Source organism: Lactuca virosa, chromosome 1, assembly GCF_052849685.1.
Source record: "Lactuca virosa cultivar CGN04683 chromosome 1, Lactuca_virosa_CGN04683_v6, whole genome shotgun sequence".
In the NCBI taxonomy this organism is placed as follows: Eukaryota; Viridiplantae; Streptophyta; class Magnoliopsida; order Asterales; family Asteraceae; genus Lactuca; species Lactuca virosa.
Window position 1 is genome coordinate 262,129,790 of NC_136426.1, and position 19,072 is coordinate 262,148,861.

At 47.5% G+C, this 19,072-nt stretch overlaps 54 non-coding genes and 1 pseudogene across 54 annotated transcripts; all 55 read left to right on the forward strand.

The window, feature by feature from the left end:
- Positions 1 to 36: 36 nt before the first annotated feature.
- Positions 37 to 155, forward strand: LOC145146735 (5S ribosomal RNA). Its single transcript, XR_013727665.1, has one exon. It is a non-coding gene; the product is annotated as a 5S ribosomal RNA (ribosomal RNA).
- Positions 156 to 387: 232 nt separating this feature from the next.
- LOC145147056 (5S ribosomal RNA) lies at positions 388 to 506 on the forward strand. The gene has a single exon (XR_013727972.1). It is a non-coding gene; the product is annotated as a 5S ribosomal RNA (ribosomal RNA).
- Positions 507 to 734: 228 nt separating this feature from the next.
- Positions 735 to 853, forward strand: LOC145155093 (5S ribosomal RNA). The gene has a single exon (XR_013735551.1). It is a non-coding gene; the product is annotated as a 5S ribosomal RNA (ribosomal RNA).
- A 232-nt stretch (positions 854 to 1,085) lies between these two features.
- Positions 1,086 to 1,204, forward strand: LOC145156097 (5S ribosomal RNA). Its single transcript, XR_013736522.1, has one exon. It is a non-coding gene; the product is annotated as a 5S ribosomal RNA (ribosomal RNA).
- A 228-nt stretch (positions 1,205 to 1,432) lies between these two features.
- LOC145144334 (5S ribosomal RNA) lies at positions 1,433 to 1,551 on the forward strand. Its single transcript, XR_013725345.1, has one exon. It is a non-coding gene; the product is annotated as a 5S ribosomal RNA (ribosomal RNA).
- A 226-nt stretch (positions 1,552 to 1,777) lies between these two features.
- On the forward strand, positions 1,778 to 1,896 carry LOC145152845 (5S ribosomal RNA). Its single transcript, XR_013733368.1, has one exon. It is a non-coding gene; the product is annotated as a 5S ribosomal RNA (ribosomal RNA).
- Positions 1,897 to 2,117: 221 nt separating this feature from the next.
- Positions 2,118 to 2,236, forward strand: LOC145153424 (5S ribosomal RNA). Its single transcript, XR_013733933.1, has one exon. It is a non-coding gene; the product is annotated as a 5S ribosomal RNA (ribosomal RNA).
- Positions 2,237 to 2,455: 219 nt separating this feature from the next.
- On the forward strand, positions 2,456 to 2,574 carry LOC145146786 (5S ribosomal RNA). Its single transcript, XR_013727713.1, has one exon. It is a non-coding gene; the product is annotated as a 5S ribosomal RNA (ribosomal RNA).
- Positions 2,575 to 2,806: 232 nt separating this feature from the next.
- On the forward strand, positions 2,807 to 2,925 carry LOC145156108 (5S ribosomal RNA). Its single transcript, XR_013736533.1, has one exon. It is a non-coding gene; the product is annotated as a 5S ribosomal RNA (ribosomal RNA).
- Positions 2,926 to 3,152: 227 nt separating this feature from the next.
- On the forward strand, positions 3,153 to 3,271 carry LOC145145154 (5S ribosomal RNA). The gene has a single exon (XR_013726142.1). It is a non-coding gene; the product is annotated as a 5S ribosomal RNA (ribosomal RNA).
- Positions 3,272 to 3,501: 230 nt separating this feature from the next.
- On the forward strand, positions 3,502 to 3,620 carry LOC145141070 (5S ribosomal RNA). The gene has a single exon (XR_013722428.1). It is a non-coding gene; the product is annotated as a 5S ribosomal RNA (ribosomal RNA).
- Positions 3,621 to 3,849: 229 nt separating this feature from the next.
- LOC145150739 (5S ribosomal RNA) lies at positions 3,850 to 3,965 on the forward strand. Its single transcript, XR_013731546.1, has one exon. It is a non-coding gene; the product is annotated as a 5S ribosomal RNA (ribosomal RNA).
- Positions 3,966 to 4,191: 226 nt separating this feature from the next.
- Positions 4,192 to 4,310, forward strand: LOC145152846 (5S ribosomal RNA). Its single transcript, XR_013733369.1, has one exon. It is a non-coding gene; the product is annotated as a 5S ribosomal RNA (ribosomal RNA).
- A 229-nt stretch (positions 4,311 to 4,539) lies between these two features.
- LOC145143616 (5S ribosomal RNA) lies at positions 4,540 to 4,658 on the forward strand. The gene has a single exon (XR_013724645.1). It is a non-coding gene; the product is annotated as a 5S ribosomal RNA (ribosomal RNA).
- A 231-nt stretch (positions 4,659 to 4,889) lies between these two features.
- LOC145133801 (5S ribosomal RNA) lies at positions 4,890 to 5,008 on the forward strand. The gene has a single exon (XR_013718770.1). It is a non-coding gene; the product is annotated as a 5S ribosomal RNA (ribosomal RNA).
- A 228-nt stretch (positions 5,009 to 5,236) lies between these two features.
- LOC145146788 (5S ribosomal RNA) lies at positions 5,237 to 5,355 on the forward strand. Its single transcript, XR_013727715.1, has one exon. It is a non-coding gene; the product is annotated as a 5S ribosomal RNA (ribosomal RNA).
- Positions 5,356 to 5,585: 230 nt separating this feature from the next.
- LOC145156007 (5S ribosomal RNA) lies at positions 5,586 to 5,704 on the forward strand. Its single transcript, XR_013736434.1, has one exon. It is a non-coding gene; the product is annotated as a 5S ribosomal RNA (ribosomal RNA).
- Positions 5,705 to 5,928: 224 nt separating this feature from the next.
- On the forward strand, positions 5,929 to 6,047 carry LOC145145155 (5S ribosomal RNA). Its single transcript, XR_013726143.1, has one exon. It is a non-coding gene; the product is annotated as a 5S ribosomal RNA (ribosomal RNA).
- A 229-nt stretch (positions 6,048 to 6,276) lies between these two features.
- Positions 6,277 to 6,395, forward strand: LOC145141076 (5S ribosomal RNA). The gene has a single exon (XR_013722431.1). It is a non-coding gene; the product is annotated as a 5S ribosomal RNA (ribosomal RNA).
- A 229-nt stretch (positions 6,396 to 6,624) lies between these two features.
- LOC145151287 (5S ribosomal RNA) lies at positions 6,625 to 6,740 on the forward strand. Its single transcript, XR_013732043.1, has one exon. It is a non-coding gene; the product is annotated as a 5S ribosomal RNA (ribosomal RNA).
- Positions 6,741 to 6,965: 225 nt separating this feature from the next.
- Positions 6,966 to 7,084, forward strand: LOC145152847 (5S ribosomal RNA). Its single transcript, XR_013733370.1, has one exon. It is a non-coding gene; the product is annotated as a 5S ribosomal RNA (ribosomal RNA).
- Positions 7,085 to 7,314: 230 nt separating this feature from the next.
- On the forward strand, positions 7,315 to 7,433 carry LOC145137709 (5S ribosomal RNA). Its single transcript, XR_013721196.1, has one exon. It is a non-coding gene; the product is annotated as a 5S ribosomal RNA (ribosomal RNA).
- A 228-nt stretch (positions 7,434 to 7,661) lies between these two features.
- Positions 7,662 to 7,780, forward strand: LOC145152406 (5S ribosomal RNA). The gene has a single exon (XR_013732925.1). It is a non-coding gene; the product is annotated as a 5S ribosomal RNA (ribosomal RNA).
- A 228-nt stretch (positions 7,781 to 8,008) lies between these two features.
- LOC145149652 (5S ribosomal RNA) lies at positions 8,009 to 8,127 on the forward strand. Its single transcript, XR_013730505.1, has one exon. It is a non-coding gene; the product is annotated as a 5S ribosomal RNA (ribosomal RNA).
- A 232-nt stretch (positions 8,128 to 8,359) lies between these two features.
- On the forward strand, positions 8,360 to 8,478 carry LOC145145767 (5S ribosomal RNA). The gene has a single exon (XR_013726725.1). It is a non-coding gene; the product is annotated as a 5S ribosomal RNA (ribosomal RNA).
- Positions 8,479 to 8,707: 229 nt separating this feature from the next.
- Positions 8,708 to 8,826, forward strand: LOC145149548 (5S ribosomal RNA). The gene has a single exon (XR_013730405.1). It is a non-coding gene; the product is annotated as a 5S ribosomal RNA (ribosomal RNA).
- A 229-nt stretch (positions 8,827 to 9,055) lies between these two features.
- On the forward strand, positions 9,056 to 9,174 carry LOC145144301 (5S ribosomal RNA). The gene has a single exon (XR_013725312.1). It is a non-coding gene; the product is annotated as a 5S ribosomal RNA (ribosomal RNA).
- A 220-nt stretch (positions 9,175 to 9,394) lies between these two features.
- Positions 9,395 to 9,513, forward strand: LOC145149807 (5S ribosomal RNA). The gene has a single exon (XR_013730652.1). It is a non-coding gene; the product is annotated as a 5S ribosomal RNA (ribosomal RNA).
- A 224-nt stretch (positions 9,514 to 9,737) lies between these two features.
- On the forward strand, positions 9,738 to 9,856 carry LOC145144293 (5S ribosomal RNA). Its single transcript, XR_013725304.1, has one exon. It is a non-coding gene; the product is annotated as a 5S ribosomal RNA (ribosomal RNA).
- Positions 9,857 to 10,085: 229 nt separating this feature from the next.
- On the forward strand, positions 10,086 to 10,204 carry LOC145148465 (5S ribosomal RNA). The gene has a single exon (XR_013729348.1). It is a non-coding gene; the product is annotated as a 5S ribosomal RNA (ribosomal RNA).
- A 226-nt stretch (positions 10,205 to 10,430) lies between these two features.
- Positions 10,431 to 10,549, forward strand: LOC145144605 (5S ribosomal RNA). The gene has a single exon (XR_013725615.1). It is a non-coding gene; the product is annotated as a 5S ribosomal RNA (ribosomal RNA).
- Positions 10,550 to 10,776: 227 nt separating this feature from the next.
- LOC145153912 (5S ribosomal RNA) lies at positions 10,777 to 10,895 on the forward strand. The gene has a single exon (XR_013734403.1). It is a non-coding gene; the product is annotated as a 5S ribosomal RNA (ribosomal RNA).
- Positions 10,896 to 11,125: 230 nt separating this feature from the next.
- Positions 11,126 to 11,244, forward strand: LOC145146116 (5S ribosomal RNA). The gene has a single exon (XR_013727067.1). It is a non-coding gene; the product is annotated as a 5S ribosomal RNA (ribosomal RNA).
- Positions 11,245 to 11,469: 225 nt separating this feature from the next.
- On the forward strand, positions 11,470 to 11,588 carry LOC145134886 (5S ribosomal RNA). Its single transcript, XR_013719409.1, has one exon. It is a non-coding gene; the product is annotated as a 5S ribosomal RNA (ribosomal RNA).
- A 229-nt stretch (positions 11,589 to 11,817) lies between these two features.
- LOC145146430 (5S ribosomal RNA) lies at positions 11,818 to 11,936 on the forward strand. The gene has a single exon (XR_013727375.1). It is a non-coding gene; the product is annotated as a 5S ribosomal RNA (ribosomal RNA).
- Positions 11,937 to 12,168: 232 nt separating this feature from the next.
- LOC145147323 (5S ribosomal RNA) lies at positions 12,169 to 12,287 on the forward strand. Its single transcript, XR_013728230.1, has one exon. It is a non-coding gene; the product is annotated as a 5S ribosomal RNA (ribosomal RNA).
- Positions 12,288 to 12,514: 227 nt separating this feature from the next.
- On the forward strand, positions 12,515 to 12,633 carry LOC145136876 (5S ribosomal RNA). Its single transcript, XR_013720755.1, has one exon. It is a non-coding gene; the product is annotated as a 5S ribosomal RNA (ribosomal RNA).
- A 231-nt stretch (positions 12,634 to 12,864) lies between these two features.
- On the forward strand, positions 12,865 to 12,996 carry LOC145151240 (5S ribosomal RNA; annotated as a pseudogene).
- A 225-nt stretch (positions 12,997 to 13,221) lies between these two features.
- On the forward strand, positions 13,222 to 13,340 carry LOC145144974 (5S ribosomal RNA). The gene has a single exon (XR_013725970.1). It is a non-coding gene; the product is annotated as a 5S ribosomal RNA (ribosomal RNA).
- Positions 13,341 to 13,567: 227 nt separating this feature from the next.
- LOC145144975 (5S ribosomal RNA) lies at positions 13,568 to 13,686 on the forward strand. The gene has a single exon (XR_013725971.1). It is a non-coding gene; the product is annotated as a 5S ribosomal RNA (ribosomal RNA).
- Positions 13,687 to 13,913: 227 nt separating this feature from the next.
- LOC145148466 (5S ribosomal RNA) lies at positions 13,914 to 14,032 on the forward strand. Its single transcript, XR_013729349.1, has one exon. It is a non-coding gene; the product is annotated as a 5S ribosomal RNA (ribosomal RNA).
- Positions 14,033 to 14,263: 231 nt separating this feature from the next.
- Positions 14,264 to 14,382, forward strand: LOC145153970 (5S ribosomal RNA). The gene has a single exon (XR_013734459.1). It is a non-coding gene; the product is annotated as a 5S ribosomal RNA (ribosomal RNA).
- A 225-nt stretch (positions 14,383 to 14,607) lies between these two features.
- Positions 14,608 to 14,726, forward strand: LOC145134891 (5S ribosomal RNA). Its single transcript, XR_013719413.1, has one exon. It is a non-coding gene; the product is annotated as a 5S ribosomal RNA (ribosomal RNA).
- Positions 14,727 to 14,956: 230 nt separating this feature from the next.
- Positions 14,957 to 15,075, forward strand: LOC145146431 (5S ribosomal RNA). The gene has a single exon (XR_013727376.1). It is a non-coding gene; the product is annotated as a 5S ribosomal RNA (ribosomal RNA).
- Positions 15,076 to 15,305: 230 nt separating this feature from the next.
- On the forward strand, positions 15,306 to 15,424 carry LOC145148605 (5S ribosomal RNA). The gene has a single exon (XR_013729483.1). It is a non-coding gene; the product is annotated as a 5S ribosomal RNA (ribosomal RNA).
- Positions 15,425 to 15,657: 233 nt separating this feature from the next.
- LOC145146610 (5S ribosomal RNA) lies at positions 15,658 to 15,776 on the forward strand. The gene has a single exon (XR_013727546.1). It is a non-coding gene; the product is annotated as a 5S ribosomal RNA (ribosomal RNA).
- A 226-nt stretch (positions 15,777 to 16,002) lies between these two features.
- LOC145146789 (5S ribosomal RNA) lies at positions 16,003 to 16,121 on the forward strand. The gene has a single exon (XR_013727716.1). It is a non-coding gene; the product is annotated as a 5S ribosomal RNA (ribosomal RNA).
- A 231-nt stretch (positions 16,122 to 16,352) lies between these two features.
- On the forward strand, positions 16,353 to 16,471 carry LOC145146790 (5S ribosomal RNA). Its single transcript, XR_013727717.1, has one exon. It is a non-coding gene; the product is annotated as a 5S ribosomal RNA (ribosomal RNA).
- A 227-nt stretch (positions 16,472 to 16,698) lies between these two features.
- On the forward strand, positions 16,699 to 16,818 carry LOC145147113 (5S ribosomal RNA). Its single transcript, XR_013728027.1, has one exon. It is a non-coding gene; the product is annotated as a 5S ribosomal RNA (ribosomal RNA).
- Positions 16,819 to 17,044: 226 nt separating this feature from the next.
- LOC145135587 (5S ribosomal RNA) lies at positions 17,045 to 17,163 on the forward strand. The gene has a single exon (XR_013719894.1). It is a non-coding gene; the product is annotated as a 5S ribosomal RNA (ribosomal RNA).
- Positions 17,164 to 17,392: 229 nt separating this feature from the next.
- On the forward strand, positions 17,393 to 17,508 carry LOC145150513 (5S ribosomal RNA). Its single transcript, XR_013731334.1, has one exon. It is a non-coding gene; the product is annotated as a 5S ribosomal RNA (ribosomal RNA).
- A 227-nt stretch (positions 17,509 to 17,735) lies between these two features.
- LOC145152848 (5S ribosomal RNA) lies at positions 17,736 to 17,854 on the forward strand. Its single transcript, XR_013733371.1, has one exon. It is a non-coding gene; the product is annotated as a 5S ribosomal RNA (ribosomal RNA).
- Positions 17,855 to 18,083: 229 nt separating this feature from the next.
- Positions 18,084 to 18,202, forward strand: LOC145137715 (5S ribosomal RNA). The gene has a single exon (XR_013721197.1). It is a non-coding gene; the product is annotated as a 5S ribosomal RNA (ribosomal RNA).
- Positions 18,203 to 18,431: 229 nt separating this feature from the next.
- Positions 18,432 to 18,550, forward strand: LOC145137723 (5S ribosomal RNA). Its single transcript, XR_013721199.1, has one exon. It is a non-coding gene; the product is annotated as a 5S ribosomal RNA (ribosomal RNA).
- Positions 18,551 to 18,779: 229 nt separating this feature from the next.
- LOC145152407 (5S ribosomal RNA) lies at positions 18,780 to 18,898 on the forward strand. The gene has a single exon (XR_013732926.1). It is a non-coding gene; the product is annotated as a 5S ribosomal RNA (ribosomal RNA).
- The last annotated feature ends 174 nt before the right edge of the window (positions 18,899 to 19,072 follow it).

The following is a 19,072-nucleotide window of genomic DNA, read 5'->3' on the forward strand; positions in this document are numbered from 1 at the left end:
TTAAGACATAAAAGCAATAAGCATGGATAGTATTTCGGGTGCGATCATACCAGCACTAATGCACCGGATCCCATCAGAACTCTGCAGTTAAGCGTGCTTGGGCGAGAGTAGTACTAGGATGGGTGACCCCCTGGGAAGTCGTCGTGTTGCACCCTCCCTTTTTCGTTGTCCGTTTGCGTTTTTTTAGATTTTACGTGCGGTTTTTTTTTTGTTTTTTTTTTCTTTCTTGCTATTTCTATGCTCGGGTGACCTTCGCTTCATGGTTCATGGTCTTCGTATTTTTGGAACGGAGCCGATCGGTCACGTGGGTCCCACGCCTCGCGTACGAAAACAAAGGAGGTTCTGCGTCTTTTAAGACATACAAGCAATAAGCATGGATAGTATTTCGGGTGCGATCATACCAGCACTAATGCTTCGGATCCCATCAGAACTCCGCAGTTAACCGTGCTTGGGCGAGAGTAGTACTAGGATGGGTGACCCCCTGGGAAGTCCTCGTGTTGCACCCCCCTTTTTCGTTGTCCGTTTGCGTTTTTTTAGATTTTACGTGCGGTTTTTTTTGTTTTTTTTTCTTTCTTGCTATTTCTATGCTCGGGTGGCCTCCGCTTCATGGTTGATGGTTTTCGTATTTTTGGAACGGAGCCGATCGGTCACGTGGGTTCCACGCCTCGCGTACGAAAACAAAGGAGGTTCTGCGTCTTTTAAGACATAAAAGCAATAAGCATGGATAGTATTTCGGGTGCGATCATACCAGCACTAATGCACCGGATCCCATCAGAACTCTGCAGTTAAGCGTGCTTGGGCGAGAGTAGTACTAGGATGGGTGACCCCCTGGGAAGTCCTCGTGTTGCACCCCCCCTTTTTCGTTGTCCATTTGCGTTTTTTTAGATTTTACGTGCGGTTTTTTTTTTGTTTTTTTTTTCTTTCTTGCTATTTCTATGCTCGGGTGACCTTCGTTTCATGGTTCATGGTCTTCGTATTTTTGGAACGGAGCCGATCGGTCACGTGGGTCCCACGCCTCGCGTACGAAAACAAAGGAGGTTCTGCGTCTTTTAAGACATACAAGCAATAAGCATGGATAGTATTTCGGGTGCGATCATACCAGCACTAATGCACCGGATCCCATCAGAACTCCGCAGTTAAGCGTGCTTGGGCGAGAGTAGTACTAGGATGGGTGACCCCCTGGGAAGTCCTCGTGTTGCACCCCCCTTTTTCGTTGTCCGTTTGCGTTTTTTTAGATTTTACGTGCGGTTTTTTTTGTTTTTTTTTCTTTCTTGCTATTTCTATGCTCGGGTGGCCTCCGCTTCATGGTTGATGGTTTTCGTATTTTTGGAACGGAGCCGATCGGTCACGTGGGTTCCACGCCTCGCGTACGAAAACAAAGGAGGTTCTGCGTCTTTTAAGACATAAAAGCAATAAGCATGGATAGTATTTCGGGTGCGATCATACCAGCACTAATGCACCGGATCCCATCAGAACTCCGCAGTTAAGCGTGCTTGGGCGAGAGTAGTACTAGGATGGGTGACCCCCTGGTAAGTCCTCGTGTTGCACCCCCTTTTTTCGTTGTCCGTTTGTGTTTTTTTAGATTTTACGTGCGGTTTTTTTTTGTTTTTTTTTTCTTGCTATTTCTATGCTCGGGTGGCCTCCGTTTCATGGTTCATGGTCTTCGTATTTTTGGAACGGAGCCGATCGGTCACGTGGGTCCCACGCCTCGCGTACGAAAACAAAGGAGGTTCTGTGTCTTTTAAGACATACAAGCAATAAGCATGGACAGTATTTCGGGTGCGATCATACCAGCACTAATGCACCGGATCCCATCAGAACTCCGCAGTTAAGCGTGCTTGGGCGAGAGTAGTACTAGGATGGGTGACCCCATGGGAAGTCCTCGTGTTGCACCCCCCTTTTTCGTTGTCCGTTTGCGTTTTTTTAGATTTTACGTGCGGTTTTTTTTTTTCTTTCTTGCTATTTCTATGCTCGGGTGGGCTCCGCTTCATGGTTGATGGTCTTCGTATTTTTGGAACGGAGCTGATCGGTCACGTGGGTCCCACGCCTCGCGTACGAAAACAAAGGAGGTTCTGCATCTTTTAAGACATAAAAGCAATAAGCATTGATAGTATTTCGGGTGCGATCATACCAGCACTAATGCACCGGATCCCATCAGAACTCCGCAGTTAAGCGTGCTTGGGCGAGAGTAGTACTAGGATGGGTGACCCCTTGGGAAGTCCTCGTGTTGCACCCCCCTTTTTCGTTGTCCGTTTGCGTTTTTTTAGATTTCACGTGCGGTTTTTTTTTCTTTCTTGCTATTTCTATGCTTGGGTGGCCTCCGCTTCATGGTTGAAGGTTTTCGTATTTTTGGAACGGAGCCGATCGGTCACGTGGGTCCCACGCCTCGCGTACGAAAACAAAGGAGGTTCTGCGTCTTTTAAGACATAAAAGCAATAAGCATGGATAGTATTTTGGGTGCTATCATACCAACACTAATGCACCGGATCCCATCAGAACTCCGCAGTTAAGCGTGCTTGGGCGAGAGTAGTACTAGGATGGGTGACCCCCTGGGAAGTCCTCGTGTTGCACCCCCCCCCCCCCCTTTTTCGTTGCCCGTTTGCGTTTTTTTAGATTTTACGTGCGGTTTTTTTTTGTTTTCTTTCTTGCTATTTCTATGCTCGGGTGGCCACCGCTTCATGGTTGATGGTTTTCGTATTTTTGGAACGGAGCCGATCGGTCACGTGGGTCCCACGTCTCGCGTACGAAAACAAAGGAGGTTCTGCGTCTTTTAAGACATAAAAGCAATAAGCATGGATAGTATTTCGGGTGCGATCATACCAGCACTAATGCACCGGATCCCATCAGAACTCCGCAGTTAAGCGTGCTTGGGCGAGAGTAGTACTAGGATGGGTGACCCCCTGGGAAGTCCTCGTGTTGCACCCCCCCTTTTTCGTTGTCCGTTTGCGTTTTTTTAGATTTTACGTGCGGTTTTTTTTTGTTTTTTTTTTCTTGCTATTTCTATGCTCGGGTGGCCTCCGTTTCATGGTTCATGGTCTTCGTATTTTTGGAACGGAGCCGATCGGTCACGTGGGTCCCACGCCTCGCGTACGAAAACAAAGGAGGTTCTGTGTCTTTTAAGACATACAAGCAATAAGCATGGACAGTATTTCTGGTGCGATCATACCAGCACTAATGCACCGGATCCCATCAGTACTCCGCAGTTAAGCGTGCTTGGGCGAGAGTAGTACTAGGATGGGTGACCCCCTGGGAAGTCCTCGTGTTGCACCCCCCTTTTTCGTTGTCCGTTTGCGTTTTTTTAGATTTTACGTGCGGTTTTTTTTTGTTTTTTTTTTCTTTCTTGCTATTTCTATGCTCGGGTGGCCTTCGTTTCATGGTTCATGGTCTTCGTATTTTTGGAACGGAGCCGATCGGTCACGTGGGTCCCACGCCTCGCGTACGAAAACAAAGGAGGTTCTGCGTCTTTTAAGACATACAAGCAATAAGCATGGATAGTATTTCGGGTGCGATCATACCAGCACTAATGCACCGGATCCCATCAGAACTCCGCAGTTAAGCGTCCTTGGGCGAGAGTAGTACTAGGATGGGTGACCCCCTGGGAAGTCCTCGTGTTGCACCCCCCTTTTTCGTTGTCCGTTTGCGTTTTTTTAGATTTTACGTGCGGTTTTTTTTTGTTTTTTTTTCTTTCTTGCTATTTCTATGCTCGGGTGGCCTCCGCTTCATGGTTGATGGTTTTCGTATTTTTGGAACGGAGCCGATCGGTCACGTGGGTTCCACGTCTCGCGTACGAAAACAAAGGAGGTTCTGCGTCTTTTAAGACATAAAAGCAATAAGCATGGATAGTATTTCGGGTGCGATCATACCAGCACTAATGCACCGGATCTCATCAGAACTCCGCAGTTAAGCGTGCTTGGGCGAGAGTAGTACTAGGATGGGTGACCCCCTGGTAAGTCGTGTTGCACCCCCCTTTTTTCGTTGTCCGTTTGCGTTTTTTTAGATTTTACGTGCGGTTTTTTTTTGTTTTTTTTTCTTGCTATTTCTATGCTCGGGTGGCCTCCGTTTCATGGTTCATGGTCTTCGTATTTTTTGAACGGAGCCGATCGGTCACGTGGGTCCCACGCCTCGCGTACGAAAACAAAGGAGGTTCTGTGTCTTTTAAGACATACAAGCAATAAGCATGGACAGTATTTCGGGTGCGATCATACCAGCACTAATGCACCGGATCCCATCAGAACTCCGCAGTTAAGCGTGCTTGGGCGAGAGTAGTACTAGGATGGGTGACCCCATGGGAAGTCCTCGTGTTGCACCCCCCTTTTTCGTTGTCCGTTTGCGTTTTTTTAGATTTTACGTGCGGTTTTTTTTTGTTTTTTTTTCTTTCTTGCTATTTCTATGCTCGGGTGGCCTCCGCTTCATGGTTGATGGTCTTCGTATTTTTGGAACGGAGCTGATCGGTCACGTGGGTCCCACGCCTCGCGTACGAAAACAAAGGAGGTTCTGCGTCTTTTAAGACATACAAGCAATAAGCATGGATAGTAATTCGGGTGCGATCATACCAGCACTAATGCACCGGATCCCATCAGAACTCCGCAGTTATGCGTGCTTGGGCGAGAGTAGTACTAGGATGGGTGACCCCCTGGGAAGTCCTCGTGTTGCACCCCCCCTTTTTCGTTGTCCGTTTGCGTTTTTTTAGATTTTACGTGCGGTTTTTTTTTTGTTTTTTTTTCTTTCTTGCTATTTCTATGGTCGGGTGACCTTCGTTTCATGGTTCATGGTCTTTGTATTTTTGGAACGGAGCCGATCGGTCACGTGGGTACCACGCCTCGCGTACGAAAACAAAGGAGGTTCTGCGTCTTTTAAGACATACAAGCAATAAGCATGGATAGTATTTCGGGTGCGATCATACCAGCACTAATGCACCGGATCCCATCAGAACTCCGCAGTTAAGCGTGCTTGGGCGAGAGTAGTACTAGGATGGGTGACCCCCTGGGAAGTCCTCGTGTTGCACCCCCCTTTTTCGTTGTCCGTTTGCGTTTTTTTAGATTTTACGTGCGGTTTTTTTTGTTTTTTTTTCTTTCTTGCTATTTCTACGCTCGGGTGGCCTCCGCTTCATGGTTGATGGTTTTCGTATTTTTGGAACGGAGCCGATCGGTCACGTGGGTTCCACGCCTCGCGTACGAAAACAAAGGAGGTTCTGCGTCTTTTAAGACATAAAAGCAATAAGCATGGATAGTATTTTGGGTGCTATCATACCAACACTAATGCACCGGATCCCATCAGAACTCCGCAGTTAAGCGTGCTTGGGCGAGAGTAGTACTAGGATGGGTGACCCCCTGGGAAGTCCTCGTGTTGCACCCCCCCCCCCCTTTTTGGTTGCCCGTTTGCGTTTTTTTAGATTTTACGTGCGGTTTTTTTTTGTTTTCTTTCTTGCTATTTCTATGCTCGGGTGGCCACCGCTTCATGGTTGATGGTTTTCGTATTTTTGGAACGGAGCCGATCGGTCACGTGGGTCCCACGTCTCGCGTACGAAAACAAAGGAGGTTCTGCGTCTTTTAAGACATAAAAGCAATAAGCATGGATAGTATTTCGGGTGCGATCATACCAGCACTAATGCACCGGATCCCATCAGAACTTCGCAGTTAAGCGTGCTTGGGCGAGAGTAGTACTAGGATGGGTGACCCCCTGGGAAGTCCTCGTGTTGCACCCCCCTTTTTCGTTGTCCGTTTGCGTTTTTTTAGATTTTACGTGCGGTTTTTTTTGTTTTTTTTTCTTGCTATTTCTATGCTCGGGTGGCCTCCGTTTCATGGTTCATGGTCTTCGTATTTTTGGAACGGAGCCGATCGGTCACGTGGGTCCCACGCCTCGCGTACGAAAACAAAGGAGGTTCTGTGTCTTTTAAGACATACAAGCAATAAGCATGGACAGTATTTCTGGTGCGATCATACCAGCACTAATGCACCGGATCCCATCAGTACTCCGCAGTTAAGCGTGCTTGGGCGAGAGTAGTACTAGGATGGGTGACCCCCTGGGAAGTCCTCGTGTTGCACCCCCCTTTTTCGTTGTCCGTTTGCGTTTTTTTAGATTTTACGTGCGGTTTTTTTTTGTTTTTTTTTCTTTCTTGCTATTTCTATGCTCGGGTGGCCTTCGTTTCATGGTTCATGGTCTTCGTATTTTTGGAACGGAGCCGATCGGTCACGTGGGTCCCACGCCTCGCGTACGAAAACAAAGGAGGTTCTGCGTCTTTTAAGACATACAAGCAATAAGCATGGATAGTATTTCGGGTGCGATCATACCAGCACTAATGCACCGGATCCCATCAGAACTCCGCAGTTAAGCGTCCTTGGGCGAGAGTAGTACTAGGATGGGTGACCCCCTGGGAAGTCCTCGTGTTGCACCCCCCTTTTTCGTTGTCCGTTTGCGTTTTTTTAGATTTTACGTGCGGTTTTTTTTTGTTTTTTTTTCTTTCTTGCTATTTCTATGCTCGGGTGGCCTCCGCTTCACGGTTGATGGTTTTCGTATTTTTGGAACGGAGCCGATCGGTCACGTGGGTTCCACGTCTCGCGTACGAAAACAAAGGAGGTTCTGCGTCTTTTAAGACATAAAAGCAATAAGCATGGATAGTATTTCGGTTGCGATCATACCAGCACTAATGCACCGGATCTCATCAGAACTCCGCAGTTAAGCGTTCTTGGGCGAGAATAGTACTAGGATGGGTGACCCCCTGGTAAGTCGTGTTGCACCCCCCTTTTTTCGTTGTCCGTTTGCGTTTTTTTAGATTTTACGTGCGTTTTTTTTTGTTTTTTTTTCTTGCTATTTCTATGCTCGGGTGGCCTCCGTTTCATGGTTCATGGTCTTCGTATTTTTTGAACGGAGCCGATCGGTCACGTGGGTCCCACGCCTCGCGTACGAAAACAAAGGAGGTTCTGTGTCTTTTAAGACATACAAGCAATAAGCATGGACAGTATTTCGGGTGCGATCATACCAGCACTAATGCACCGGATCCCATCAGAACTCCGCAGTTAAGCGTGCTTGGGCGAGAGTAGTACTAGGATGGGTGACCCCATGGGAAGTCCTCGTGTTGCACCCCCCTTTTTCGTTGTCCGTTTGCGTTTTTTTAGATTTTACGTGCGGTTTTTTTTTTGTTTTTTTTTCTTTCTTGCTATTTCTATGCTCGGGTGGCCTCCGCTTCATGGTTGATGGTCTTCGTATTTTTGGAACGGAGCTGATCGGTCACGTGGGTCCCACGCCTCTCGTACGAAAACAAAGGAGGTTCTGCGTCTTTTAAGACATACAAGCAATAAGCATGGATACTAATTCGGGTGCGATCATACCAGCACTAATGCACCGGATCCCATCAGAACTCCGCAGTTAAGCGTGCTTGGGCGAGAGTAGTACTAGGATAGGTGACCCCCTGGGAAGTCCTCGTGTTGCACCCCCCTTTTTCGTTGTCCGTTTGCGTTTTTTTAAATTTTACGTGCGGTTTTTTTTGTTTTTTTTTCTTTCTTGCTATTTCTATGCTCGGGTGGCCTTCGTTTCATGGTTCATGGTCTTCGTATTTTTGGAACGGAGCCGATCGGTCACGTGGGTCCCACGCCTCGCGTACGAAAACAAAGGAGGTTCTGCGTCTTTTAGGACATACAAGCAATAAGCATGGATAGTATTTCGGGTGCGATCATACCAGCACTAATGCACCGGATCCCATCAGAACTCCGTAGTTAAGCGTGCTTGGGCGAGAGTAGTACTAGGATGGGTGACCCCCTGGGAAGTCCTCGTGTTGCACCCCCATTTTTCGTTGTCCGTTTGCGTTTTTTTAGATTTTACGTTAGGTTTTTTTTGTTTTTTTTTCTTTCTTGCTATTTCTATGCTCGGGTGGCCTCCGCTTCATGGTTGATGGTTTTCGTATTTTTGGAACGGAGCCGATCGGTCACGTGGGTTCCACGCCTCGCGCACGAAAACAAAGGAGGTTCTGCGTCTTTTAAGACATAAAAGCAATAAGCATGGATAGTATTTCGGGTGCGATCATACCAGCACTAATGCACCGGATCCCATCAGAACTCCGCAGTTAAGCGTGCTTGGGCGAGAGTACTACTAGGATAGGTGACCCCCTGGTAAGTCCTCGTGTTGCACCCCCCCTTTTTTCGTTGTCCGTTTGCGTTTTTTTAGATTTTACGTGCGGTTTTTTTTTTGTTTTTTTTTCTTTCTTGCTATTTGTATGCTCGGGTGGCCTCCGCTTCATGGTTGATGGTTTTCGTATTTTTGGAACGGAGCCGATCGGTCACGTGGGTCCCACGCCTCGCGTACGAAAACAAAGGAGGTTCTGCGTCTTTTAAGACATAAAAGCAATAAGCATGGATAGTATTTCGGGTGTGATCATACCAGCACTAATGCACCGGATCCCATCAGAACTCCGCAGTGAAGCGTGCTTGGGTGAGAGTAGTACTAGGATGGGTGACCCCCTGGGAAGTCCTCGTGTTGCACCCCCTTTTTCGTTGTCCGTTTGCGTTTTTTTAGATTTTACGTGCGGTTTTTTTTTGTTTTTTTTTTCTTTCTTGCTATTTCTATGCTCGGGTGGCCTCCGTTTCATGGTTCATGGTCTTCGTATTTTTGGAACGGAGCCGATCGGTCACGTGGGTCCCACGCCTCGCGTACGAAAACAAAGGAGGTTCTGCGTCTTTTTAGACATACAAGCAATAAGCATGGATAGTATTTCGGGTGCGATCATACCAGCACTAATGCACCAGATCGCATCAGAACTCCGCAGTTAAGCGTGCTTGGGCGAGAGTACTACTAGGATGGGTGACCCCTTGGGAAGTCCTTGTGTTGCACCCCCCTTTTTCGTTGTCCGTTTGCGTTTTTTTAGATTTTACGTGCGGTTTTTTTTTTGTTTTTTTTCTTTCTTGCTATTTCTATGCTCGGGTGGCCTCCGCTTCATGGTTGATGGTTTTCGTATTTTTGGAACGGAGCCCATCGGTCACGTGGATCCCACGCCTCGCGTACGAAAACAAAGGAGGTTCTGCGTCTTTTAAGACATAAAAGCAATAAGCATGGATAGTATTTCGAGTGCGATCATACCAGCACTAATGCACCGGATCCCATCAGAACTCTGCAGTTAAGCGTGCTTGGGCGAGAGTAGTACTAGGATGGGTGACCCCCTGGGAAGTCCTCGTGTTGCACCCCCCTTTTTCGTTGTCCGTTTGCGTTTTTTTTAGATTTCACGTGCGGTTTTTTTTTCTTTCTTGCTATTTCTATGCTCGGGTGGCCTCCGCTTCATGGTTGAAGGTTTTCGTATTTTTGGAACGGAGCCGATCGGTCACGTGGGTCCCACGCCTCGCGTACGAAAACAAAGGAGGTTCTGCGTCTTTTAAGACATAAAAGCAATAAGCATGGATAGTATTTCGGGTGCTATCATACCAGCACTAATGCACCGGATCTCATCAGAACTCCGCAGTTAAGCGTGCTTGGGCGAGAGTAGTACTAGTATGGGTCACCCCCTGGGAAGTCCTCGTGTTACACCCCCCCTTTTTCGTTGCCCGTTTGCGTTTTTTTAGATTTTACGTGCGGTTTTTTTTGTTTTCTTTCTTGCTATTTCTATGCTCGGGTGGCCACCGCTTCATGGTTGATGGTTTTCGTATTTTTGGAACGGAGCCGATCGGTCACGGGGGTCGCACGTCTCGCGTACGAAAACAAAGGAGGTTCTGCGTCTTTTAAGACATAAAAGCAATAAGCATGGATAGTATTTCGGGTGCGATCATACCAGCACTAATTCACCGGATCCCATCAGAACTCCACAGTTAAGCGTGCTTGGGCGAGAGTAGTACTAGGATGGGTGACCCCCTGGGAAGTCCTCGTGTTGCACCCCCCCCCCTTTTTCGTTGTCTGTTTGCGTTTTTTTAGATTTTACGTGCGGTTTTTTTTTGTTTTTTTTTCTTGCTATTTCTATGCTCGGGTGGCCTCCGTTTAATGGTTCATGGTCTTCGTATTTTTGGAACGAAGCCGATCGGTCACGTGGGTCCCACGCCTCGCGTACGAAAACAAAGGAGGTTCTGCGTCTTTTAAGACATACAAGCAATAAGCATGGATAGTATTTCGGGTGCGATCATACCAGCACTAATGCACCGGATCGCATCAGAACTCCGCAGTTAAGCGTGCTTGGGCGAGAGTAGTACTAGGATAGGTGATCCCCTGGGAAGTCCTCGTGTTGCACCCCCCCCTTTTTCGTTGCCCGTTTGCGTTTTTTTAGATTTTACGTGCGGTTTTTTTTTGTTTTCTTTCTTGCTATTTCTATGCTCGGGTGGCCACCGCTTCATGGTTGATGGTTTTCGTATTTTTGGAACGGAGCCGATCGGTCACGTGGGTCCCACGTCTCGCGTACGAAAACAAAGGAGGTTCTGCGTCTTTTAAGACATAAAAGCAATAAGCATGGATAGTATTTCGGGTGTGATCATACCAGCACTAATGCACCGGATCCCATCAGAACTCCACAGTTAAGCGTGCTTGGGCGAGAGTAGTACTAGGATGGGTGACCCTCTGGGAAGTCCTCGTGTTGCACCCCCCCTTTTTCGTTGTCCGTTTGCGTTTTTTTAGATTTTACGTGCGGTTTTTTTTTGTTTTGTTTTTCTTGCTATTTCTATGCTCGGGTGGCCTCCGTTTCATGGTTCATGCTCTTCGTATTTTTGGAACGGAGCCGATCAGTCACGTGGGTCCCACGCCTCGCGTACGAAAACAAAGGAGGTTCTGCGTCTTTTAAGACATACAAGCAATAAGCATGGATAGTATTTCGGGTGCGATCATACCAGCACTAATGCACCGGATCCCATCAGAACTCCGCAGTTAAGCGTGCTTGGGCGAGAGTAGTACTAGGATGGGTGACCCCCTGGGAAGTCCTCGTGTTGCATCCCCCTTTTTCGTTGTCCGTTTGCGTTTTTTAAGATTTTACGTGCGGTTTTTTTTTGTTTTTTTTTTCTTTCTTGCTATTTCTATGCTCGGGTGGCCTCCGCTTCATGGTTGATGGTTTTCGTATTTTTGGAACGGAGCCGATCGGTCACGTGGGTTCCACGCCTCGCGTACGAAAACAAAGGAGGTTCTGCGTCTTTTAAGACATAAAAGCAATAAGCATGGATAGTATTTCGGGTGCGATCATACCAGCACTAATGCACCGGATCCCATCATAACTCCGCAGTTAAGCGTGCTTGGGCGAGAGTAGTACTAGGATGGGTGACCCCCTGGGAAGTCCTCGTGTTGCACCCCCCCTTTTTCGTTGTCCGTTTGCGTTTTTTTAGATTTTACGTGCGGTTTTTTTTTGTTTTCTTTCTTGCTATTTCTATGCTCGGGTGGCCACCGCTTCATGGTTGATGGTTTTCGTATTTTTGGAACGGAGCCGATCGGTCACGTGGGTCCCACGCCTCGCGTACGAAAACAAAGGAGGTTCTGCGTCTTTTAAAACATAAAAGCAACAAGCATGGATAGTATTTCGGGTGCGATCATACCAGCACTAATGCACCGGATCCCATCAGAACTCCGCAGTTAAGCGTGCTTGGGCGAGAATAGTACTAGGATGGGTGACCCCCAGGGAAGTCCTCGTGTTGCACCCCCCCTTTTTCGTTGTCCGTTTGCGTTTTTTTAGATTTTACGTGCGGTTTTTTTTTGTTTTTTTTCTTTCTTGCTATTTGTATGCTCGGGTGGCCTCCGCTTCATGGTTGATGGTTTTCGTATTTTTGGAACGGAGCCGATCGGTCACGTGGGTCCCACGCCTCGCGTACGAAAACAAAGGAGGTTCTGCGTCTTTTAAGACATAAAAGCAATAAGCATGGATAGTATTTCGGGTGCTATCATACCAGCACTAATGCACCGGATCCCATCAGAACTCCGCAATTAAGCGTGCTTGGGCGAGAGTAGTACTAGGATGGGTGACCCCCTGGGAAGTCCTCGTGTTGCACCCCCCCCCCCCCCTTTTTTCGTTGCCCGTTTGCGTTTTTTTAGATTTTACGTGCGGTTTTTTTTGTTTTCTTTCTTGCTATTTCTATGCTCGGGTGGCCACCGCTTCATGGTTGATGGTTTTCGTATTTTTGGAACGGAGCCGATCGGTCACGTGGGTCCCACGTCTCGCGTACGAAAACAAAGGAGGTTCTGCGTCTTTTAAGACATAAAAGCAATAAGCATGGATAGTATTTCGGGTGCGATCATACCAGCACTAATGCACCGGATCCCATCAGAACTCCACAGTTAAGCGTGCTTGGGCGAGAGTAGTACTAGGATGTGTGACCCCCTGGGAAGTCCTCGTGTTGCACCCCCCCTTTTTCGTTGTCCGTTTGCGTTTTTTTAGATTTTACGTGCGGTTTTTTTTTGTTTTTTTTTTGTTGCTATTTCTATGCTCGGGTGGGCTCCGTTTCATGGTTCATGGTCTTCGTATTTTTGGAACGGAGCCGATCAGTCACGTGGGTCCCACGCCTCGCGTACGAAAACAAAGGAGGTTCTGCGTCTTTTAAGACATACAAGCAATAAGCATGGATAGTATTTCGGGTGCGATCATACCAGCACTAATGCACTGGATCCCATCAGAACTCCGCAGTTAAGCGTGCTTGGGCGAGAGTAGTACTAGGATGGGTGACCCCCTGGGAAGTCCTTGTGTTGCACCCCCTTTTTTCGTTGTCCGTTTGCGTTTTTTTAGATTTTACGTGCGGTTTTTTTTTTGTTTTTTTTTTCTTTCTTGCTATTTCTATGCTCGGGTGGCCTCCGTTTCATGGTTCATGGTCTTCGTATTTTTGGAACGGAGCCGATCGGTCACGTGGGTCCCACGCCTCGCGTACGAAAACAAAGGAGGTTCTGCGTCTTTTAAGGCATAAAAGCAATAAGCATGGATAGTATTTCGGGTGCTATCATACCAGCACTAATGCACTGGATCCCATCAGAACTCCGCAGTTAAGCGTGCTTGGGCGAGAGTAGTACTAGGGAGTAGTACTAGGATGGGTGACCCCCTGGGAAGTCCTCGTGTTGCACCCCCCCTTTTTCGTTGTCCGTTTGCGTTTTTTTAGATTTTACGTGCGGTTTTTTTTTGTTTTCTTTCTTGCTATTTCTATGCTCGGGTGGCCACCGCTTCATGGTTGATGGTTTTCGTATTTTTGGAACGGAGCCGATCGGTCACGTGGGTCCCACGCCTCGCGTACGAAAACAAAGGAGGTTCTGTGTCTTTTAAAACATAAAAGCAATAAGCATGGATAGTATTTCGGGTGCGATCATACCAGCACTAATGCACCGGAACCCATCAGAACTCCACAGTTAAGCGTGCTTGGGCGAGAGTAGTACTAGGATGGGTGACCCCCTGGGAAGTCCTCGTGTTGCACCCCCCCTTTTTCTTTGTCCGTTTGCGTTTTTTTAGATTTTACGTGCGGTTTTTTTTTGTTTTTTTTTTCTTGCTATTTCTATGCTCGGGTGGCCACCGCTTCATGGTTGATGGTTTTCGTATTTTTGGAACGGAGCCGATCGGTCACGTGGGTCCCACGCCTCGCGTACGAAAACAAAGGAGGTTCTGTGTCTTTTAAAACATAAAAGCAATAAGCATGGATAGTATTTCGGGTGCGATCATACCAGCACTAATGCACCGGAACCCATCAGAACTCCACAGTTAAGCGTGCTTGGGCGAGAGTAGTACTAGGATGGGTGACCCCCTGGGAAGTCCTCGTGTTGCACCCCCCCTTTTTCTTTGTCCGTTTGCGTTTTTTTAGATTTTACGTGCGGTTTTTTTTTGTTTTTTTTTTCTTGCTATTTCTATGCTCGGGTGGCCTCCGTTTCATGGTTCATGGTCTTCGTATTTTTGGAACGGAGCCGATCGATCACGTGGGTCCCACGCCTCGCGTACGAAAACAAAGGAGGTTCTGCGTCTTTTAAGACATACAAGCAATAAGCATGGATAGTATTTCGGGTGCGATCATACCAGCACTAATGCACCGGATCGCATCAGAACTCCGCAGTTAAGCGTGCTTGGGCGAGAGTAGTACTAGGATAGGTGATCCCCTGGGAAGTCCTCGTGTTGCACCCCCCCCCCCCCTTTTCGTTGCCCGTTTGCGTTTTTTTAGATTTTACGTGCGGTTTTTTTTTTTTTTTCTTTCTTGCTATTTCTATGCTCGGGTGGCCACCGCTTCACGGTTGATGGTTTTCGTATTTTTGGAACGGAGCCGATCGGTCACGTGGGTCCCACGTCTCGCGTACGAAAACAAAGGAGGTTCTGCGTCTTTTAAGACATAAAAGCAATAAGCATGGATAGTATTTCGGGTGTGATCATACCAGCACTAATGCACCGGATCCCATCAGAACTCCGCAGTTAAGCGTGCTTGGGCGAGAGTAGTACTAGGATGGGTGACCCCCTGGGAAGTCCTCGTGTTGCACCCCCCCTTTTTCGTTGTCCGTTTGCGTTTTTTTAGATTTTACGTGCGGTTTTTTTTTGTTTTCTTTCTTGCTATTTCTATGCTCGGGTGGCCACCGCTTCATGGTTGATGGTTTTCGTATTTTTGGAACGGAGCCGATCGGTCACGTGGGTCCCACGCCTCGCGTACGAAAACAAAGGAGGTTCTGCGTCTTTTAAAACATAAAAGCAACAAGCATGGATAGTATTTCGGGTGCGATCATACCAGCACTAATGCACCGGATCCCATCAGAACTCCGCAGTTAAGCGTGCTTGGGCGAGAATAGTACTAGGATGGGTGACCCCCAGGGAAGTCCTCGTGTTGCACCCCCCGTTTTTCGTTGTCCGTTTGCGTTTTTTTAGATTTTACGTGCGGTTTTTTTTTTGTTTTTTTTCTTTCTTGCTATTTGTATGCTCGGGTGGCCTCCGCTTCATGGTTGATGGTTTTCGTATTTTTGGAACGGAGCCGATCGGTCACGTGGGTCCCACGCCTCGCGTACGAAAACAAAGGAGGTTCTGCGTCTTTTAAGACATAAAAGCAATAAGCATGGATAGTATTTCGGGTGCTATCATACCAGCACTAATGCACCGGATCCCATCAGAACTCCGCAATTAAGCGTGCTTGGGCGAGAGTAGTACTAGGATGGGTGACCCCCTGGGAAGTCCTCGTGTTGCACCCCCCCCCCCCCTTTTTCGTTGCCCGTTTGCGTTTTTTTAGATTTTACGTGCGGTTTTTTTTGTTTTCTTTCTTGCTATTTCTATGCTCGGGTGGCCACCGCTTCATGGTTGATGGTTTTCGTATTTTTGGAACGGAGCCGATCGGTCACGTGGGTCCCACGTCTCGCGTACGAAAACAAAGGAGGTTCTGCGTCTTTTAAGACATAAAAGCAATAAGCATGGATAGTATTTCGGGTGCGATCATACCAGCACTAATGCACCGGATCCCATCAGAACTCAACAGTTAAGCGTGCTTGGGCGAGAGTAGTATTAGGATGGGTGACCCCCTGGGAAGTCCTCGTGTTGCACCCCCCCCCCTTTTTCGTTGTCCGTTTGCTTTTTTTTAGATTTTACGTGCGGTTTTTTTTTGTTTTTTTTTTTTGTTGCTATTTTCTATGCTCGGGTGGCCTCCGCTTCATGGTTGATGGTTTTCGTATTTTTGGAACGGAGCCGATCGGTCACGTGGGTCCCACGTCTCGCGTACGAAAACAAAGGAGGTTCTGCGTCTTTTAAGACATAAAAGCAATAAGCATGAATAGTATTTCGGGTGCGATCATACCAGCACTAATGCACCGGATCCCATCAGAACTCAACAGTTAAGCGTGCTTGGGCGAGAGTAGTACTAGGATGGGTGACCCCCTGGGAAGTCCTCGTGTTGCACCCCCCCTTTTTCGTTGTCCGTTTGCGTTTTTTTAGATTTTACGTGCGGTTTTTTTTTTGTTTTCTTTCTTGCTATTTCTATGCTCGGGTGGCCACCGCTTCATGGTTGATGGTTTTCGTATTTTTGGAACGGAGCCGATCGGTCACGTGGGTCCCACGCCTCACGTACGAAAACAAAGGAGGTTCTGCGTCTTTTAAGACATAAAAGCAATAAGCATGGATAGTATTTTGGGTGCTATCATACCAACACTAATGCACCGGATCCCATCAGAACTCCGCAGTTAAGCGTGCTTGGGCGAGAGTAGTACTAGGATGGGTGACCCCCTGGGAAGTCCTCGTGTTGCACCCCCCCCCCCCCTTTTTCGTTGCCCGTTTGCGTTTTTTTAGATTTTACGTGCGGTTTTTTTTTGTTTTCTTTCTTGCTATTTCTATGCTCGGGTGGCCACCGCTTCATGGTTGATGGTTTTCGTATTTTTGGAACGGAGCCGATCGGTCACGTGGGTCCCACGCCTCACGTACGAAAACAAAGGAGGTTCTGCGTCTTTTAAGACATAAAAGCAATAAGCATGGATAGTATTTTGGGTGCTATCATACCAACACTAATGCACCGGATCCCATCAGAACTCCGCAGTTAAGCGTGCTTGGGCGAGAGTAGTACTAGGATGGGTGACCCCCTGGGAAGTCCTCGTGTTGCACCCCCCCCCCTTTTCGTTGCCCGTTTGCGTTTTTTTAGATTTTACGTGCGGTTTTTTTTTGTTTTCTTTCTTGCTATTTCTATGCTCGGGTGGCCACCGCTTCATGGTTGATGGTTTTCGTATTTTTGGAACGGAGCCGATCGGTCACGTGGGTCCCACGTCTCGCGTACGAAAACAAAGGAGGTTCTGCGTCTTTTAAGACATAAAAGCAATAAGCATGGATAGTATTTCGGGTGCGATCATACCAGCACTAATGCACCGGATCCCATCAGAACTCCGCAGTTAACCGTGCTTGGGCGAGAGTAGTACTAGGATGGGTGACCCCCCTGGGAAGTCCTCGTGTTGCACCCCCCCTTTTTGTTGTCCGTTTGCGTTTTTTTAGATTTTACGTGCGGTTTTTTTTTGTTTTTTTTTTCTTGCTATTTCTATGCTCGGGTGGCCTCCGTTTCATGGTTCATGGTCTTCGTATTTTTGGAACGGAGCCGATCGGTCACGTGGGTCCCACGCCTCGCGTACGAAAACAAAGGAGGATCTGTGTCTTTTAAGACATACAAGCAATAAGCATGGACAGTATTTCGGGTGCGATCATACCAGCACTAATGCACCGGATCCCATCAGTACTCCGCAGTTAAGCGTGCTTGGGCGAGAGTAGTACTAGGATGGGTGACCCCCTGGGAAGTCCTCGTGTTGCACCCCTCTTTTTCGTTGTCCGTTTGCGTTTTTTTAGATTTTACGTGCGGTTTTTTTTTGTTTTTTTTTCTTTCTTGCTATTTCTATGCTCGGGTGGCCTTCGTTTCATGGTTCATGGTCTTCGTATTTTTGGAACGGAGCCGATCGGTCACGTGGGTCCCACGCCTCGCGTACGAAAACAAAGGAGGTTCTGCGTCTTTTAAGACATACAAGCAATAAGCATGGATAGTATTTCGGGTGCGATCATACCAGCACTAATGCACCGGATCCCATCAGAACTCCGCAGTTAAGCGTGCTTGGGCGAGAGTAGTACTAGGATGGGTGACCCCCTGGTAAGTCGTGTTGCACCCCCCTTTTTTCGTTGTCCGTTTGCGTTTTTTTAGATTTTACGTACGTTTTTTTTTTGTTTTTTTTTTCTTGCTATTTCTATGCTCGGGTGGCCTCCGTTTCATGGTTCATGGTCTTCGTATTTTTTGAACGGAGCCGATCGGTCACTTGGGTCCCACGCCTCGCGTACGAAAACAAAGGAGGTTCTGTGTCTTTTAAGACATACAAGCAATAAGCATGGACAGTATTTCGGGTGCGATCATACCAGCACTAATGCACCGGATCCCATCAGAACTCCGCAGTTAAGCGTGCTTGGGCGAGAGTAGTACTAGGATGGGTGACCCCATGGGAAGTCCTCGTGTTGCACCCCCCTTTTTCGTTGTCCGTTTGCGTTTTTTTAGATTTTACGTGCGGTTTTTTTTTGTTTTTTTTTCTTTCTTGCTATTTCTATGCTCGGGTGGCCTCCGCTTCATGGTTGATGGTCTTCGTATTTTTGGAACGGAGCTGATCGGTCACGTGGGTCCCACGCCTCGCGTACGAAAACAAAGGAGGTTCTGCGTCTTTTAAGACATACAAGCAATAAGCATGGATAGTATTTCGGGTGCGATCATACCAGCACTAATGCACCGGATCCCATCAGAACTCCGCAGTTAAGCGTGCTTGGGCGAGAGTAGTACTAGGATAGGTGACCCCCTGGGAAGTCCTCGTGTTGCACCCCCCTTTTTGGTTGTCCGTTTGCGTTTTTTTAGATTTTACGTGCGGTTTTTTTTTGTTTTTTTTTCTTTCTTGCTATTTCTATGCTCGGGTGGCCTTCGTTTCATGGTTCATGGTCTTCGTATTTTTGGAACGGAGCCGATCGGTCACGTGGGTCCCACGCCTCGCGTACGAAAACAAAGGAGGTTCTGCGTCTTTTAAGACATACAAGCAATAAGCATGGATAGTATTTCGGGTGCGATCATACCAGCACTAATGCACCGGATCCCATCAGAACTCCGCAGTTAAGCGTGCTTGGGCGAGAGTAGTACTAGGATAGGTGACCCCCTGGGAAGTCCTCGTGTTGCACCCCCCTTTTTGGTTGTCCGTTTGCGTTTTTTTAGATTTTACGTGCGGTTTTTTTTTGTTTTTTTTTCTTTCTTGCTATTTCTATGCTCGGGTGGCCTTCGTTTCATGGTTCATGGTCTTCGTATTTTTGGAACGGAGCCGATCGGTCACGTGGGTCCCACGCCTCGCGTACGAAAACAAAGGAGGTTCTGCGTCTTTTAAGACATACAAGCAATAAGCATGGATAGTATTTCGGGTGCGATCATACCAGCACTAATGCACCGGATCCCATCAGAACTCCGTAGTTAAGCGTGCTTGGGCGAGAGTAGTACTAGGATGGGTGACCCCCTGGGAAGTCCTCGTGTTGCACCCCCTTTTTCGTTGTCTGTTTGCGTTTTTTTAGATTTTACGTGCGGTTTTTTTTTGTTTTTTTTTCTTTCTTGCTATTTCTATGCTCGGGTGGCCTCCGCTTCATGGTTGATGGTTTTCGTATTTTTGGAACGGAGCCGATCGGTCACGTGGGTTCCACGCCTCGCGTACGAAAACA